Here is a 12900-nt window from a genome sequence, read left to right as displayed (position 1 = left end):
CTTTTACTGAAAAGTGGCCAGCCATCAGTGGCCCCAACCCCTTCAAGGACACACTATGTGCTCCTAAATGCCAGGGCACAAGGCCTTCAACAAGCTGGTTTCTGCATAACCATCCACAGGTATGGCTTCCCTCCTGTTTCCTGATCTTCTACACCACTGCAGGTAACAGTCAAACTGAAAGTCCTTGGTATGTTGAAGGGATCATGCTCAAGTGTCAATTATCATTCAGTTGTTCTTTGATAAATTCATAACATATAACAATTATCATGAATAATACCAAAAACAGTGTCTCCAAGTATCAATTAGCTGCTCATTGTTAAATATAGGTCTAACACTTAAAAATAGTTTGCTAATTTTCAGAAAAATCCCTGAAAAAAAAAAAGGTTGATCTATACTGGAACTCAGGAACCTACATTTTGAGGGAATCAATTGTTTGACCAGAACAACACAGTTCATGCATGGTGGATACAGCATTTGAGCACATGTCTGCTTGATGTCCAGCCACTACTGCCTCTGCTTCTTCCCCTAATTAGTTCATCCCTGACTCTTCTGATTCAATACATTGCAACTGTGCCTAGAAAGGTTTCCTCTGGTGCTCCACTAACCCCGTGGTGGAAAACAGGTGCTTCTTCTGCAATTTGAAAAACAATCAAGAACCCCATGACTCATTGCCTTCAATCTCCTTGCTAACTTACTCATCGGTCTCCCCCACTTAGACTGAGCAGCAACCAGGGACTCTTTCTTCTCAGCAGCACAAGATGCTCATAAAATGTTTCTTGCACACACCTACCATGAAAAAATGATATAAAAGTTGATGAAGGGGAATTCAGGGACCAGGTGAAGCCCAGGGAGTAGCTCTGTCAAGCTTTTCCCAGTCAGCACCAGCTGAAGTCACCTTTCTTGCTGTAATAATTTGCTGCCAAAACCACAAGGAATCTCTAGATGTTGCTAAATTCTCAGGGACCTATTTTTTTTTCAGCCCCTACCCTCATTCTCCCAACCAGCCCACATGATCCAAAATATCTAAAAGACCAAATCACCTCCCTACAAGGAGGTTCATATTAGCAGGAATGGTAGTGCGGAGGGCTGGACAGAGGCAAGGCAGGATGGAGGCCATCAGGGGGTTGGATTGAATTGTAACCAGGAGCAATGTGGCTGAACCCTACAAGCAAATTTTACTGGTGACCATGAATCCCATAAGAGTAGAACAGAGAAAAGACCCAAGACCAGCAGTGAAGGGAAGAGGAGACCACAGTTCTGTGGGAGCCTACCGGAAGGGCTCCTTTCCTTCCTTCTTCAAGAAGAGCTTGCTCTCTGCAGGGCTGAAGTGTGGGCAGACTCCACCAGGGACAATGCAGATGGTGAAGCACTTGTATTCTGGGTTCTGCTAGGCTGGAATTTTCCAGACCAAACCAGAGAGCAGGTCACAGATGAGAGTGACAGGTGGGAATACTGTGGTTTACTGCTTCATTTTCAAGGGTGTGTAATGAGGCATTTCTCTCTCTCTCTCATTCAACAAGAAATCACTATTGCATATTGATAAATCTGCACATTTATTTTAATAGATATTTGTTATACTTTGGATATGGTCTGCCCTCCAAAGTTTTGTGTACCGGAAGCTTGCTCCCCAAAGTATGACTTTGAGGTGGCAGGATATTGGAGAGATGGTTAATCACAGGAACTCACTCTCATGAAGAGATCCATACTGGTCTCTCAGAGTGGGTTAGGTTCCCTCAAGAGCAGCCTGTTGAAAGAGTGAGCTTGGTCACTCACCAGAAATTGATGCCAGTGCAATGCTCTTAGACTGACACAATGTGAGCTAAATAAACTCCATTTCCTTATAAAGTGCCAAGCCCAGGTTATTTTGTTATAGCAACACAAAATAGGCTCAGACACAACTATACATTTTTAGTCAATTAAATGCCTAATGTTATAGTTTGGATGTTAAATGTCTCCTGAAGATCTGTGTGTTAAAAACTTGATACCTTGAGGGGCACTATTGGGAAATGGTGGAAACTTTAGGATGTGGGGTCTACCGGTAGGTTTTAGAACTAGGGCATACACCCTCAAAGTTGGATTGTAGAAGCCTGGTCTCTTTCTTTCATCTCTTTTGTTTCCTGGATCAAGAGGTAAGCAATTTCCTTCCAGGTGCTCCTGCCATACATGCCTCCCTTGTCAGAGACCCAAAGTGTTGGCATGGCTCAATCGTGAACTGAAACCTCCAAAACTATGAGCCAAAATAAACCTTTTCTCTTTATATATTAATTACCTCAGTTATTTCATTATAGCAATAGAAGATGACTGATATATCCTATTATCCAACTGTCCAGAGGACTCAGTGGAATTTAGAACAGCACCATCTCCCTGTTGAGTGCAGAAGCACTTACAAAGTATGTCACTTATTAGGTAACAGTCACTCCACAGCAGTGATGATTATCACAAAAGTTGTAAAGCCATTCATACTTTTAAAACTATACCATAATTTTTTGAATGTCACCTCTAGTGATTCCTGAACTACAACCATGATTCTTGATAATACATGTAATATCTACATAATATTATCAATGCATGTAGCATATTTAGCTCTGTGGGACTATGAACAACCAATGACCAATGTTTGCTATTATTATTTGCCTTGATATTATTATCCCCATTCTCTAGATGAGGAAACTGAGGCTGAGAGGAATTACATTTTTGCCCAAAGTAGCACAGCTAGTAATTTGTGGAGCTGGATTTGGTCTCATTAGGACCACAGAAAGATCTATGGAGACTTTTTGATAGAATAGAAATGAATGTAGAATCAAAGGAGAAGAGGGTTCATTTAGCAACCTCCTTCTTTGACTTAATTCAAAGGAAAATACCAAGAGATATTTTTCAATTGGTTAAGAAAGGATGGCCAGACACTCTTTCCCATGGTTAGAAAGCAGTCATTTCCTGGGCTAATTTCACCAAAGCCACCCATACCCATCATCTCAGAACAAACTCACTCACGCCGTGTTTACTGGGGAACTTGTGGAAAATCCTTGGAACTCAATTGCATTCTGACATCCTATTCATCTTCCAGCTTATTTCCCATAACAGATCCTGATCTTATTAGAAAAACCTGGGAGAATATCAGCAATGGCACCTTCTCTTTTTTTGTGACAAGTCACTCTGGAATGCATTTAATATCTTAAAATTGTCATTGATTGAAACCGGTAATTCTAAATAAGCTAATATCAAAACTGCTATTCTTCTTTTTTCACCTTAATCTTTTTTCTCCCTAGCCACATATTTGATCTTTTCAAAGGTATCTTTCTAAGTGGTCAACAAGCTATGGAATCATCCAATGGGAGGAACATGGAGGAAAAATCTCCAGTAGCACAGATCTCTCAGGCACTTGACATGTTTCCCATTGACTCCCCTGCCTAGAGAAAAGCTTAGCACATAGTAGGTGCTCAAGAAATATGCAACAGACCCCAAATGGAACTTATTCTTGAGAAAATTAGAGACTTGGGTTCCAACACCTGATTTTCCAGTGGGGCTTTTGTAACATGGAACTGTGAACATGGCTGCCACTCTGGGAGGTTTGAGTGGCAGTGAGTCTGCCTACTTCACACATTTCTCCCAGAAATCTTTTTCCACCTAAAATTTCCATCCTTGCCTCTGGATTTAGCATTTACAAAAGGATTCTGACTTTGGAAGAACTCTTAGTCAAAATAAGTTAATTTAATAAGCTAATTGAGATCTTGAGCCCCACTGGACAGAAAAGTAAGTGGTGAGCTCCAGATTCAGCCAGTAGCCACAGGTGCTTGACCAAAAGTCAACATGATTGACTGCTGTCTGAACAGAGGAGGTGAAAAGAAAATGCGACAGGGAAGGTTTTCTCTTAATTCACCCACCCAACCAACCCTGGTCCCATTCCTGCTGAATGACATGTATTCACTCTAAGAAGCCACATTTGCATGGTCCATGAGAGAGAAATTGCAGTATTAAAATCATGAGATTCAGCTCCAGCTCCATCATTTTTCAGCTACCCAGTGAAGTGACTTACCCCATGCTAACTCAATTGCCATTTGTAAAGTGGGTACATTTCCCCCTCTATTTCAGGGTTGCAGAAACCACAACTGAGATCATAAAAAATGACCAGCGTAGGGTCCCGTGCAAAAGAGACACCAAGGAATTGTTGGCTACTGTCATTTTCAATCATGCTTCTCAAGGTAATCTTAATCTTTCATAAAAAAGCAACAAGAAAGGCAGGCCAGGGAGCATGGAAACTAATAAGGGAGAAGAAGCAAGGATAGGAGTAAGCATCAAGCATCAAGTATATGCCAGATGTTTACTCAATTACTTTTCACATGCATACACTCTTTGAGAGGGAATGAGATTCATATTTATGATTTTGCTTTTTTAATGTTTCTCCTCTGACTTCCCTATGTCCCGGCAGACCCTAATTTTTCAGGATCCTCGACATAAACCACTGGATCTAGGGATGTAGTTTAGTGATAGAGCACTTGCCTGGCAAGGGTTGAGGACCTGTGTTTTGTCCTCAGCACCCTCCCACCAAAAAAAAACCCTCAAAAAATATTTACAGTAACACTGTTGAAAGGAGAAACAGAGACGGCAGGAAGAACAGGAAGCTCTACATAAACCAAAAGGTGACCTGCCTGAGGGCGAAACCGTGCCCTTCATTGTACAGGTCCAATGGGGGAGTGTGTGGGGGGAACGGGAAGAGTCCCGCAGTGCCAATGGGAAACCATTCCTTAGCAATAAAGTCCTCCTGTCAAAGGGAAACTTGGTGTGTATTTCTCCAAAGACTTCCACTCTAGAAATCCAGAGAAAGTGACTTAAGGTGAGGACTGATCAATTGCAATCCCAGAGTGACATATTCAGGGAACATCATCTTATAATCTTGGGATATCTTGAAACACAAAAAGTTCCATCCCTCCTGCTATTTTTCATCACCTCATCAGAAATATTCAAATGAGTTGAGACAACTGCCACACTTGGCCTTTGGATCCGTCTGTTAGCTACTCCAGGGCTCCAGTGCTTAGTCATTTCTTAGCTCGTGTCACTGACACCGTTCTCACATTTGACACTGACTCCAATAACCTTGTAGCATCTGCCCTCCCAATTCCCTTGAAAACCCCTAGCAGCCTGCTTCCATGAACGCTCCTTTGAATGTCCTTTCTTCTTCTCTCTCTCTCTCTTTCCTTTTGACAAGGAAAAGAGCTATCAGGTGTCTGGAACATTCTTGAATAGCTAATTGCTGGAGTCCTTGTCCTCACTTCTTCCCCCACTGCACTTCACTGGCATTTGCTCCAAGATCTGCTCCTTTTCAAACAACGACCTGGCACTGAGCTGAGGTTTCCAAATGTTAACTCCCTGGCATCAGTCCTGTAAGTGCTGAAAGGATTTTTCCCTGATTTGCACACAAACCCTTTCATTTTGATGCCTATCAGGGTCAGCTCAGCTTTTTTTGCCTTGCCTACAAGGTGGTTTGGAGGCCACGGCCCAGAGAATAAAGAAGTCTTTTTCTTCTTTTTCAGACTGTTGCTCAGCCACTCTCACCTGGACACTTGAATACACATAGTCCTCCCAGGACTTATTTATACCTCCATGGGCAGAGTTCCAGGGTGGACACTTACCTACCTACTAGTTTTTCAGACTTCCTCCGGGCAGGTAGGTAAAGCTCTCCAGCAGCTTGGCTATGCCTGCCTTTGCTCAGAGGAACCCTGGTCTAAAGCTCCATTAATCAAAGATCCCTACCTCCCCCAGTGCCACTATCAAAGCTCCAATTTCATAAGAGTACAGGAGACTGACTATGATGTCTACTCTGGGGAAAGAAGCAATCTCGTCTGCCTAACTCTTAGAAACAGAAAGCAAATGGAGCATGGAGGAAGAAAAGTAAAAGGGAAAGAAACCCAGATCTACCACTCTGTCATTCCTTCACTTTCTCATTCATTTAGGTCTTCTTGACCATTATCATATGGAACTGGGAAGGGTCTTGGGATTCCAAGGTACAACTGATGCAGCCTTTCTCCTCTAAAAACTTAAGAGATGAGAGAAGAAGGAGAAACATTCCAAGAGCAAATAAGTAGTACCTGTTTCTTTGGAGGAGAATTTAACCAATACCCAGGGAAGATCAGGTTCTTCCTTGAAGAAACAGTGTCTGAGTTGAATCCTGATGGAATTCTCTTCTATGGCAGGCCTGCTGTTGTTCATACACAGAGACAAGTGCTAAATAAACGTAACCAAAATAGACTTGACATCATGGAACTTAAATTCCAGATTCAGGACATGGGTAGGTATGGCTGGGAAAAGACAAAGGAGCTGAGTCCAATTGCAAAGAACAAATATTAGTTACCAATTATGGAAGTTTCCTTTGGGCCTAGTGCCATTCATAGAGTAGCATATTTAATGTTGAGCAATGGTATATAGCAAGTGTTGTTATTTTCATTTGAAAAGTAATACAACTAAAACTTAGATGACTTGCCTCTCATCGCAGAACTTACAAATACTAGATCAAGGATTTGACACAGCTTTGTCTTTCTCCCAAGTATAGACTCTTAACCTATGAGAAAAATACCTGTAACTTCTCTGAGAGAAGAGAGAGGGCATTCCAAGAAGAAGAAACAGTTTTATTAAGTATTGGAAATATGATAGAATATTCCAGAAGTATTGAAGGAGGCAAAAAGAATGAACCATAGTTCAGAACATTGATGGCATGGAGAGTGTCAAAGAAGTAATATTTGAAAAGGAGGTAGGCTATTCATCCACACCATCAATGTCAAGGACGCTGGTTCCGTGGAATCATTTGAAACACACCATAAACTCTAAGTAAGAGTGGAGTAGGGTAGGTACAATTAGAGTTTTAGAAGATATGTTTTAATGACTAAGCAAAAAATACAGTGGTATTGATTATAAATGGAATAATGAGAATGAAAGGATGAATTTGAGAGCTTTGAAAAAAATAAACAAGATTTAGTGGTCAGTTAGATGTGGTTGTGGAAAGTAGGAAGGGCTTCTTATGATTCCTCAGTTTTTGACCAGGGCAGTTTGAGCTGATGAAAATCTATGAAAACAGGAATGTAAGTAGGTTTTTAGGGAGTAAGATAAAGTGTCCATTTTGGGACACATTATGTTTAAACTTCTGGGGACACTCAAAAGGAGGTATCCAGTAGTTAATTATCCAAGAGTCTGAAGCTTGGGGAAGTGGCCACGGAGATCTTCCACAGTCTTAGGTAAGTCAATGTTGCCACCGTGCCCGATATATCCCAAGGAGAATGTGCACAAAGACTAGATGATTAAAGAAAAAAATCCAAGGGAACACAGCATGAAAAATACAAATGGAAGAAAAGGAACTAATGAAGAAGATGCAAAGGAATGACGGGAGCCACCAGGCACTGAGACTTAAGGTGCAAGTCCATTTTCCTATTTTCATGGCATTTCAGGATTAGAAGCCATCTGCCTCCTTCACTTGAGATATATAGTGGGGGCACCTGGAGGGGAGACACACTGGCCAGGTGCTTTCTGCTGGTCCATAGTAAAGTCAGAACCGGCCAATATTAAACCAAGAGTGCCCTGCTCTAGCACAGGCTGGGTTTTTGCATTTGTATTTATGTGTTCCCTTCACTGTCTAGAAGAGTGTATGGAAACTAAAACAAAACTGAATTAAAACATACTTGTTTGGCCCTCAGATTTCACAACTTTTCCATCTTTGCAAGGGCGTCATCCATCTAAGCCACCAAGAAAAGGAGGTGTGTGCATTGCTTGCCAGGTTCTTTTGGATAAATTAGCCCAGGAAATGAAATTTCTAATCCATCAAATTGACTTTAGGTTCCCATTTTCTATTGAGGAAACTGAGGCCAAGATATATATAGAAATCAATGCCAAGGAGTTACATAGCTAGGGTTGCCAGTTATTTCACTGTCTGGGATCCTAATTATTTCTGTTTGTCAACTTCTGGAGATTCAGGATTGACTCCATATGCATTCTACCCATTTTTAGGGGGTCAGTCTTAATAATACTTAGACAAGGGTAAGCCAATTAAAAAGTTTTGTTCTCTGTATTGGGGAACAGATATGAATTCCAATGTAAAGCCATAACTTTAGAGAAATTAGCCATATCTTTCAGGAAATGCCTTCGATTGAGAACTAGCTCCATGGTTATGAATGGAGTCAGTGCTTTCTACTTTCCGAGCAAGTCTGTCATTGTGTGGGGCCCTCAGCCTCTTGTGTTGGAAATGAGTTAATGTAGTCACCATATGACATGCTATTTTTATTCCTCACCCAGATCAGCCATAGTCTAACAATGCATTTCAAAGCACTGCTGATGGAAGCTCCTCCTGAAACCTGTTCTCCCAGATACGTATCTTCCTCCCATTCGTTTCAAGAAAAGAAAAAAAATCTTACTGCACAGCAACATTTTCATCTCCTTTGGTTTCAGCCAGAGATAAACCGCGCCTGCTGCAAAGTAATTAATATCACTCACCTGGAAAGCAGAAATTGGGAGACTACAGGCTTCTCTTTCTTGATAAACAGATTGCTGGGTAAGGGTTGCACATGGATGTGACAATTCATTTGGCCATAGAAATTGCAGAAATGAGATGTTTTTAGACAGATATTTGGAAGGCATGAGCAAATGTCCCCAGGCTTCATTCATTTGAGCTCAGGTGAGTCTTTTGCACTAAGTTTCAAGCTCCCCTAAGTCCCTAGGATCAGCAGAAATTTCTAGGCCCCTAGGGAAGTGCCCCTAAAACAATAACCAGAGTTGTTAAAATAATCGCCAAATCCTGGAAAAGCTGGCTGTGCACCCCAACACTCAGCAGTCCCTTGCCTGACTCAAATTTCCCCGGGGGTAAAGAATACAGAAGTTTGGCCTGAGTGAGGTGTATCCAAGCCAGGCAAGTTAGAACTGTGCAGCTGAGAAAGAAAAGCAAAAGATGTGCAGGAGGGAGAAGCAGCAGTCAGCTTCCCCAGAGGTGACCTGGGCTAGGAGGAGTTAGAAGGCCCAACTCACATTCTGCACAGACCAGAACTCACTGTGACCCTCCTTCCACATGAAGAAATCGCGTTGTTGTTACTGTAAAACTGTTGGGGTTGCGTGGTTCTGTGACTAAGCAGGAGGAGGAAAACACCATCACAAATATGGCTTACTATTTCTCAGAGAAAGCTTGAGGGATCATTTTCCCATATCAAGGATCATAAATTGCCATTTGTAGAGGAGCTTGAGAAGAATGGCATTCCGGAAGTGGCTCAGAGCCAGGAAATGTGTGGATTACTTTAGCTAAAATGAAAATTCTGTCCTTTATTTATTCATCCATCCATTCAGTTAGTCTACACCTTTATAATCTCAATAGGCAAAACACAACTAATTATTTAGAATATGATATTATCAATGTTATGATAGATGTATGTGCAGAAGTTCTACAAATCCAGGGACAGAGAGTGGGAAAAGTGGGTCAGGAAAGCTTTTATAGGCTAAGCAACACTTGAACTAATTTACTGAACAATAGTGACTGTTCATAAGCAAATAGAGTAGAGATTGTTCTTGACTTCAGAGGAGATCTGGGGAAAAGGAGTTTTACTGCCTCTGCTCTCCCTATTGTGTAAGGCTGCACATCTAGGGACAGTTCAGATAGGACAGATTCCATGAACCTTCCACTGTCCTTCCTCCCTCTTGAGTAGAGGAATTAATCCTATAGATCTTGGAACATCTCTACTTCCATACTCATTGCATCATGTGCTTCTCCTGGATTTCAATTTTTTTTTTTTTTTTTTTTTTTTTGAGAACAGTGTGTCTCCTTAATTCAGTTTCAACATTTTGGCAATGAAATAGCATCTGGAATATAGTAGAATTTTTTTTGTTGTTGTTGACTATTATGTATATATCTTCATACTTGATTAGGATTTCCTGGAGGTAGAAGGTATGTGATTTAACCCTTCTGTGCTTGACATTGTGCTCAGTGTTGACACTGATCAATGTTTAATGGATGAGGTGCCTCTCAAACTGGAGCCTGATGGGAAAGTTGATGACTCGCTCACTATGCCACCTTTCCCTGGGCACCCAGTGTCACTGTCTGTCCTGTGTTCCCCCAGGCAGTGAGGACATGTGTGTCCAGATTTCTCTCACTTTTGCCCTCATACAGTTAGCTCTCATCTTGAAATGAGCTTAGTCAATGTATGCTAGGCTAGTTTATCATCTCCAGCCTATTTTAAAAATACATGAATCACCAAATTTTGAATTTCCGGTATGATCTGTAAGCCACAGAAGAGATATTTTGGAGAAAAGGATCTACCCTGAACCTTTCAACTCATTCTATTGATGCAGCTGCCTAATCTGTATTAAGACTTTTTCTGCCTTCCTTGTTGGCCATACCTGAATGATCAGTCAATATCACTACTCTTCTTATGGACTCAGCTTTTTCTGCATGGATTTGTTCTTGTTAATGGGTTTCTAGTTCATGCTCCAACACTGTATGGTGTATCTGGAAAAATAATGGCAGACTACATTCTTACTGAGATTCTACTACTGCATGATCCAAATCTTACCATTCATGACCCTGACCATCCTCTTTTGCTTCCTCTTAGGCCCATGTCCTGAAGTTCCTTCTAATTCCTAGAATTTATCCTTTCAAATAAAGTGTATGAAATCCACTGATATAGAATTTCACTTGATCTTCTTGGGTTTCTTTTGGGAGGAGGAGGGGGACCTTGGAAGGATGGGAAATTGACATGGATCTTGTATGATTTGTTACTCAAGATGTTTCCTTAAGCTGCCAAGAGGTTCACAGCCTCCCCACTGAAATAAATAACTCCTTTTAGTTCAATCCTTGACCTGATCTTTGTAAGTAATCAAGAAACTCACAGCACCTGAAAGCTATGGAAATGGAAAGTTGTCTGTATCTGTGTTGGTGATCAACACATATATGTCCACAAATGGGGTGGGAACAACAAGAAGAGAAAGAAACTGGGAAAACTGAGAAAACCTTCTTTAGTCTCCAGATTTTCCCTGTGGCCTTCTCTTTCTTGTATTTAGACATTCATTTATTATGAGCGGTGGTTTTGGGTACAGAAGGTCCACCACCTGGAAGAGAAGTATGCCCTCCAACTAGGCTCATAAACCAAGTTCTAGCCAGATTTTTTCCAGAAATACATGCTGCACTTCCTCCATTAAGCTCAATCTCCCTTCAACAATCCCCTTCTTACCTGGCCCGTGAAATGAATCACGAAGAGATTATTTTCCAGGCAAATCGGTAGAAAAATCCTGATGCAGACAGTTCCCCTTCTGATTGCAGCCTGACTTGTACTTATTGAATATCACATCAAGCAGTGGTTCAGGGGTTTCAAAGGAGAGTTCAGCAAAAAAAAGGGGGGGCGGGGAAGCCCACAAAGTTTTTCCAAGTACCTACTGCAGAGTTATCAGGTCATAGATCTAAATGTCAGCACTGTATGCCTGATTTGCACATTCCAAACTGATTTCTTTTTTTTTTTTTTCATTTTTATCTGCTTGCATGAACAACTTTGGAATACTGAAACAATTTAGAATCATATTTAGTTTGCAACACTTCAATTAACTTAAGGGCTGAAACAAGTGCTTCTACTGGTAACTAGTTTAATCGGTTACTATTACGAGAAATAATTTCCTCAGTGTTGGGGCTCCTCGGTTTCCTCTCCAGATAGGGCAAAGTCTTGCACAGGTATGTGGAAATGGGATATGAAGAGCCTGGCAAAAAAACTCCGCTCTAACAAAAAAGAAAAATCAAAGAATTCATTCTCTTATTAAAAAAAAATAAATAAATAAAAAAGAAAAAAAGAAAGAAAAACTATCCAGGGATGGGTTTCCATCTTCTGCTGTGATTTTATGACCTCCTGTTCCCCTGGAACAACTTTATAGCCACTCAATAAGCACAATGAGGGTGTGGATCAAGGGTCGAAGACTTTTAAAGCTATTGCATAAATGCACTTAACCATGAGCCAAAGTGATAAATAGAAAACCAAGATGAACGTTAGGAGCACCGGGAAGAATGATTAGCTGGGACAGTCAGCGCAGCTGCAAAGGCCACTCCCAACACCTGAAAGAAGGAGTTCCTCCTGACTTCCACCAAGGCTCAATTGTTCTAATTGCATTTGCATTAAAAGGCACAACTGGTAAATTGCGAAAGGATTCCTACAGGAGAAAAACATATGTAAATTTTCAAAAGACACAGAATAATTCTGCATGTTACTTTTGGATATGTGGACATGTAGTTGCCGAATAAATGAGCAGAAATTTCACACGCTAACCACTGAGGAGAGATTACTATGGAGGCAAGAGAAAGAAAGAGATAGGTGTGTGATTTGTTTTCACTTTCAGTATTTGGGGTTAAACGTTAATAGCTCATAAGTCTGAGTAATAGATAGGCAGGGCTCAATTCTATTATTTTGTGCACTTGCATATTTATTTGAATGATTTTCTAATTAAAACCTAAGGAACATTTTTAAAAGAGTATGCTAGTGTCTGTTTTGTAACCATTGTTAAACCGTTTAATGAGAATTCTTCTCCCACTCTGGATGTCACAGCCCTGGGTTATTTTTATTAAGGGTCATAGAATTCCATAGATGGAAGCCCGTGACTAATCTCCCCTTCCCCACTCCGTCATTCTAACTGACATTTTCACTGACCGTGGCCACTGGATTGGGGCCCAGCTATTGCAATATGAGAAACAGAGTCCCCTTTCCCTACTAAGCTGAACTTGTTGTGCCAGGTACAACGTCAAAAAGCCTATCCATAAGCTGAGACCATGTCTACAGATCAGTGTCCACAGAAATCCTAAGACTTAACTCGAGGGTCAGCATGGTAGAGAGACAGCCAGATAAATAAATTTGAGAAATCTGAAGAAGTTCCCTGTCACAATCAGATGATACTCAACCTAGAATT

At 41.0% G+C, this 12900-nt stretch overlaps 1 long non-coding RNA gene across 1 annotated transcript in view; it reads right to left on the bottom strand.

The window, feature by feature from the left end:
- LOC124994078 (uncharacterized) overlaps nucleotides 1-11285 on the bottom strand; it is a 28335-nt gene extending 17050 nt beyond the window's left edge. The window contains exon 1 of the long non-coding RNA XR_007110447.1: nucleotides 11190-11285. This is a non-coding gene — a long non-coding RNA (uncharacterized LOC124994078). The remainder of the gene's footprint in view (nucleotides 1-11189) is intronic.
- Nucleotides 11286-12900: the final 1615 nt, after the last annotated feature.

This window comes from Sciurus carolinensis, chromosome 10 (genome assembly GCF_902686445.1).
Source record: "Sciurus carolinensis chromosome 10, mSciCar1.2, whole genome shotgun sequence".
In the NCBI taxonomy this organism is placed as follows: domain Eukaryota; kingdom Metazoa; phylum Chordata; class Mammalia; order Rodentia; family Sciuridae; genus Sciurus; species Sciurus carolinensis.
The sequence above is the reverse complement of the archived record's forward strand: the minus strand, read 5'-3'. Positions and strand labels throughout refer to the sequence as shown.